Genomic DNA, 7,541 nt, shown 5'->3' on the forward strand with positions numbered 1-7,541 from the left:
AATTTAGTACTAAAAATTTTATCTTAATTATATTGCATATATTTCATATTATTATCTAGAGGTAATCAAATAGCTTCGAAAATCATATTTCTTTTTGACTTAATACGACAAATCAAGAATTAAAAAATAACTGTGGTTGAATCCAAAGTGTCATCACCGGTCACGGTACAACCTTTCCCTAAGGAAGTACGTCCCATCATCGATGGGAGATAGCCAATCCACACCTTTTCGTATACTCACAAGGGTGGTGAGAACCAACTACCGTACCGGAAGCTTCTAATCCTCAATTACGAGGTACCCACCCCTGTCTGCCTGGATATCCGATTGATTGCAAATGAACATGGCGGTTTCAAAATAAAACTGAGCTACATGAACACAGATAAAGAAAATATTGAACCAAATAAGACAAGGTTATTGTCACATGCATGTAAACGAGATGACTCTGAAACTCAACAATGTAGAAAAAGGAAATTTTATATACAGTTTCCACTTTAAACTAAATTCATAGATTTTTATCGAATTTTGAACGACATCTCTTCAAAGGAAGTCTTTACTCTGGCTGTTTGAGTACAAATTAACTTGATAACTACAAAACGTAAAGAATTGGATAGGTCAAATTTAGTACACAAGTTTAATATCTATAATGTAGATTTTATCAAATTCTGAACCAACTCTATCAAAAGATTAACCCTTTGCCAGTCTGTTCTTTCGCATGCATGAAACTCATAACGTCCCGTTGTAAAGCAACACTAGGGCTATTTTGGGACAGACCTCGTAATTTTGAACAGCGGTCAGATGACGAGGACGACACCTGAGCTGCCACCCCCTCTCCACACCATACCACTCCAGCGGAAGGACGTTTGGCATGACGGATTTAATGTGCAACAGATCCCCTTACACGACGGTTCTTCGGTGGAATCGGGTCTCGAACCTGAAACCCTACGGTTCACAAGCCGTGACCTTACACCAGGACACCGCGACCTCTAACGCATAACTCAGACTCAATGAAATTGGGTATGTGATCTTATTCCGTGCAAAATTTTGGCTTCAAACGGTCTGCAAAAATAAATCCTTCCAAAGTACATATTCCCAAGATAGATTCTCTAAAAATAATAGATTCACGCTAACGATCTATATTTCCTAATTACTATTCGTCGATGTCTTGTATTTGAGACTTTACTCAACTAGCTACAGAGACTAGCTAGAACAAGCTGTGTTTGGGGAGATGGATACGATATTTTATCATGACCGATTCCAAAATAATTATTGAAATATTACTTTTATTGAAACTCCACTGCAAATATTTGAATTCTTGAGTTATTTATATCTTAAACTAGAAGTTTTGAATTGGAAGTGAAATCACAAAACCAGCAATAAGACAAATTTCAGTCAAATTTTTTTTAAAAATTAGAATATTCCATTAAAATTTGCAAATTTAATTATTGTTTATCAATGTTGTCTGTTCTTACTCATAAACTAAGCTCCTATGACGATGAGAAAAAAAAAGGGGGGGGGGGCAATATTCACGTCTTATTAAAAATATTGATCTGAGTCTTATCAAAACTAAGATCCAATTTGAAAATTTATTCATAACATGTCATAATAATTTTTCGAAAAATAAATAAAATTCCCTCTGGTTTTATTAAGCTAAAATAATGATTGGCGTTTTTTTCTTCCAAGTGCAAATATTAGTGCCTCCCCAAAAGTAAATAATCACCTGATTCGTCATTTTTCAAAACATTGAGGTGATTCTTAGTTAATAAATAATTGAATAATATTCACTTTGTACATTTATTCCTTCTTCCTTTCACCTGTCCTCTTAATTGTATTACTTATGCATTAATTAATTAATTAATAATTTTTGATATTCTATGTACGTGACATTCGAATTTCATTTAGTTGATCATGAGAATTATTATAAAAGTTTGGATTGAAGAATGTCAAGCAGTGTTTCGTTCAAATGCAACAGAAAAAAAAACTTTAATTGTGGTGTATTTTTAAATAAACAATAATAGGAATCGGATTTTTTTTATGGCAATCATCTTTGTGTTAATAAACGGATGTTTGCCTTTTGTCATATTAAGTGCCATTCATTCCTTGTGCAACTTTTGTGGGGCTTCTTTTCTTGACTGTGCAGAGATTCTTATTTGTATTTTCCTTTTTAATTAATTCTGAACAGTTTAAAGCTTATTGAATAAAATAAATGCCACATTCCCTCTCATCTTGAAACAGATGAATTTTTAATCGATTTATATCAATAAAAATTTAAGTTCTGTGCTCACCTTTCCAATTACTTCGCCTTCAATCCCACCGGGGCACTTCAGATATAAGAATGAGAAAATTCCTAAATGGTGGTTGGATTTTGCTTTCCCGGTGGATATAATAATGGCGTGGGTTTGCTACTTCACTCTGATGACTAGGTAGGTAGTATGAGCCGTGCCTTATTGGGAAACATGATGCTTTCATCACAGTGCTCATTTTAATTTTTGTGGTGATTCGATCATACAATTTTTTGAACTTCATTTCAGTTTATCTCGAACTCTAATGCAGATTGGGAATACCTCCTTATGGTTATTTCTATTTCTTTCCTCTCGACGATTTTAAGGATTGACTAATTAAATTTAGAGTTAAAATGAAATTATATGTGGAGATTTATAAAGTTTAAACAATAATCTTTTACAGCATAATAAAATATGAAACAACATAATCGGATGTTATTTATTAGCAATATTAAAAATCGGCGTAAAAAATCCTTTTTTCTCTTCAAGCGAAAAAGATTAAGAAAAATATTGAAAAATGTTCGGTTTACTATTGAAAAATCCTTTAAAATTCTTCAAAATATTTACCGTTTCATAATGTGCATTAGAAAATATTTACTTCTCTTCAATGTTAACAAGGCTCATTCCTCAGTTCTGATGTAGTATTAGAAATTTCAAGGATGAAGAATATATATATCAAAATTATTATCATAAAACAAAGCGCGTTTTTATTCTACGATACGGCTTTTTAAATTGTTAGTTTAAAAAGTTAACATTTGAAACTGTTAATTTAAAAAGCCGTTATCATTAAATTAACCGAAGGAATTAAATAGATTCATGCAGAATAATTTTTGTGTTACAAAAATTTTGAAAACATATCTTTCGGATTCTTCGACACTTGTATACAAAATGATTAAAAATGTAATTTTAATAAAAAAGAATTTCATTCAAATTTTACTATAATACCACTCCATTTAAAACAAAATTTACCATGAATGGTTCTTCACTTATTTATTTCAAAATTTCCCACTTGGGAGACGACGTTCTTTAATGGAAAAATATTTTGAATCCCATTTCTAATATCGCTTTCGTTTATAATGGGATTGCGTGTTTCGAAATCTTTTCTTCTACTGAAATCCCTGCGAGAGAAAATTAATAAAACTGGCTCTACTATTGAATAAGCGCAAAGGAAGATAATTGATACTGACTGAGATGATTCTCCAAGATTGGGGATAAGGGTTTTCTCTTGTATTTTTCTTCATGATTGAAAACATTAAAAATGCCTTAGATTGTTGATGGATTAAAATGCAGTCGTCTTTGCTGCGTCTATATACGAGTAGACTCTGATCTGGCATACCGTATTCTATTTTTTTCAACAGGTTGGCGCATTTGCGTGTGTTAATCCCTTCTCCTCAATTTGGAATGAGCTTAGCATATATTTTTTTAAAATTTGTACATCTAATTCGTTAATTGAAATTCTTAGTAGTTGGAAATGAAAAATATAAGGATTTAAAGTGATAAAACAAATTGCGCCTAATGGAGTTTAAAAAAATCGTCTGTCACCTTATTGACATTTAATTGTAACTTCGTCTAGACATATTCGTCTAGAACTTTTATTTATGTTCGTATATATTCTTTTTCGTTATGAGTTTTAAAGTTCGTTTTTATATGCCAATTACATATAGAAATAAATAGTTGTGTTTTGAATATAGTAAGTTTCACTTTTGAATCCGATTTAAAGTGAAGAAATTTGAGATTACAAATTTTAAATGATTCATTTATCTTCTCAGCATAGAATTTTTGGAAATAAATGAATCATTAAAAAAACATGGACAAAAAAATAGCAAAAATAGCATTTTTAAACTAACATTCATTATTAGTAGATTATTAGCACACTGTATATAATATTGGAGAAGGAAGTTAAATCAAACTTTAATGCATTTTTATACATAAATTATGAATCAATGATGTGATAATGCATTATTTAAACAAAGTAACATAATTGAAAAAAGAATGAAATATTCTATAACAAATATACAATAACAAAATCAAAAAAAAAAAAATACTGAAAGAACATTTACAACAGCACAACTTAACAACAAAATATTATGTAAAACATGACAAAAATAAGTAAGGAAATATGGGCAACACAGGAAATTTAAAATGTTGCCAAACATTCATGCTCGAACTAAATAATAAGATTTTATCAAATGTAAATAAAAACCGTAAGGTTCAAGAAGCAATTAAGAGACTAAGAAGACATTTCGGTAGAATAAAATAGAAAAAAAGAAGGAACCATTTTATTCCATTTTATATAGAGCAAAAAAACATCACAAAACTCGTATTCTCTGAGAATTTCAGACTCATCTAATGAACCCAGAAGTCATATTGCTCTTCAATGAAACTATTTCCATGTCTGACGTCATAATGTAGAATTGCTTGCCGTAATAACTGGAAAGTCCAACGAAAATTTGGAAATACCTTGTTTATAAAGGATAAAGCAAAGAGATTTAAAGTTTTTAACGATCTAATACATTTTGAACTCAATGGAATATAAAACCTCTTAAATTTTGTAAATTCAATATTTGATATACTATTTTTCACTCATTTTATTATTTTATTAATTTTACTTTTTTGTTTTATTATATTGTATAATAAAATGCTAAATTAGATAAATTATAAACAAAAATAGATCTTAAATTTCACCTATTCTTCTACTTGGAAGACATTCCAACATGCCGTTAGTTTAATTATTTATTAAAATTATTTATTTTTTGTCCTCACACTTCTATGACACATCATGGAAAATTTATTTAAACCAATATTATGTTGGCTTAGGTTAGCGTCTTTACGAATTCTTTAAGTAAGTTTTAGTGCATAATCATTTCAATTTACATTCTTTTAGTTACGAATCTTAGTTTTTCAATAACGAATTTCTAAAATGTACCAATGATAATTTTCCAGTTTACAAGTAAGGGAGACCTAAGTACCCTGGGCCTCCGGTCTTTAATTGAATAATATTTAGTTTTAAGCTTTATTGTTGTGTTTCCTGATTGACAATATTAACTGCTACTTTTCTAGCCATTTTGAACTCTTGAAGGTGGCAAGTTATAAATGAAAAATAATAGTAAAGTAGGTAGTCTTAAGTAAAATTCTGCAACTCGTCTCTTCTATTATTTCAAGAAAGTAAATAAAATGCTTTTCTTTTAAGTTTAGCACATAATTTTATTGATAGCATTAAGTACTAATTGACATGTTAAATATGTCCCTTTTCTATGTTGGTTTTTCAGCTGAAAGCATTTTGCCTTACATGATCTTGTACCTAGGACCACACAATTTCCTCGTATCTAGGGCCATAGATTCTAAGTACAATGGCAATCATATTTTTTATGTTGTTATTTTTTTGAAAGTTTTTTATATTAATAGAGGAAAAGATTAGATTCTCACGTTTATCCAAACTAATTAACTATCTGCAATAATAATAATAGCACCGTATTTCTTATAATACAAGCACATTAAAACTTCTTAAGCAATATATATACTTTTTCCATTAAAAAACAATCAGCAACAAAAAGAACTGATTACTTCAAAATCGTTTGGATAATATTTTGAAATAATCAGTTTTTTTTAATGTTTTTTTAAAAAGTGTATATCTTGCTTAAGAAGTTTTAATGTGCTTGGATTATAAAAAATACATTTCTATTATTATTATTATTACATACAGTTAATTTGTTTGAATAAACGTGAAAATTTATAAGGATGTTGCTAATTTATCAGTATTCTTCTTTAATTACATATTTAGATGCCTAGAAATCCTGATGGAATAAAGCGATTAAAACCTACTGCAGATAATGCAACTGCAGCTGTAGAAGCACTTTTGAATGATTGAGTTCCTATTTGGGTTGCAGCACGATAGTTAACGGAAAATTGACTTTTATTGGAAGACGCATTCAGATGATTATGTCGTGTCCGCGTTACCACGGAAATGGGGCGCAGTAGCTTCTGAGGGTAAAGACCCCTAAGCACCCGAGGGCAGAAGTCTGACTTCTAGATCATATGAAGATGGAACTCACACATCCCTTGCACAACCCTTTTTTACAGAGGGGGGGGGCACATTCACACACCTCACAGAGAGAACACAGGTGAAGAACAACCATGCCCGAACCGGGAATCGAACCCAGGACGGCCAGATCACGCGGGAGACGCTCTACCGCTATGCCAGGACACAGGCGACTCACTATGATAATATGGATTTTAATTGTACATATTCTAACTGAAGTACTGTTTGGACGGCACTTTCTAAAGATGAAGGGAATGCCCTGGTTCAGTATTGTCGCTGCCTGTTGTCGAAGCTCTCAATGAAATCGGGGGGGGGGATTCCTGACAGATATGGCAGAAAAGAAATACAGCGGGAGTGGTTTTTCCAAAACTTTCTTGCATACTTTCTGATAAACTTGTCATGCAAGAGAATGCCTTGCATGAAACTGGCGCATTATAGTTACGAAATATCAACTTTTGATGAGAATTTAGCATTTTTACTGAATCTATCGTGTTATCATGATGAGTTATTTGGCTATTAATCCATAACATACGATTAATAGTATCCGAAAAACGAATTTGTGCTTTAGAAGCGTTTTTCTACATCGATTAGAACAAATATTTGATACAAAACTGCACTTGTAATCACAAAATCCCATATTAAATTTGATATACTTAAGTTACTGCTTTGTTGAATTATCGCTTTTATATGTTTCGGAAAGTAGATAGTCAACCCTTTGTGGTTTTGTCTCAAACACTGATGGTTGTCTATACTATAGATGTTAAATCTGTGCACCGAATATTATCTATCTAGCTCTCTTCGTTTTGCAATTATTGTTTTAACTTATATTCATACATCCGTATAGACAGACTTCCTCTGAACATATTTTACTGGAAATTTGATAGAAATCTGCAAATTTGGTGTAAAATCCGTATACCAAATTTCAACCATCTAGCTCAAATGTGTTTTTCGAACTCAGGTAGGTATAAAATGTAGAAATTCATCAAAATCTCAAGTTCGAATTTTTTGACGATTACTATACTTCCTCTAAAATACATATACGAGAAATTAAAAAAAGATAAACAACAAGAATTTAGAATGGCCAAAACAAAAAGAAAACTCCTGAAAATCCTATGTTCCAGATTGAATCATCCGAAGAATTATAGGGCTGTATAAAGATGTTATTTATGATAGAGAATAATAATATTCTGTCTGAATTGACATAGGTGCTTCAAAGGGATAAT

This window comes from Argiope bruennichi, chromosome 9, assembly GCF_947563725.1.
Source record: "Argiope bruennichi chromosome 9, qqArgBrue1.1, whole genome shotgun sequence".
Classification (NCBI taxonomy): domain Eukaryota; kingdom Metazoa; phylum Arthropoda; class Arachnida; order Araneae; family Araneidae; genus Argiope; species Argiope bruennichi.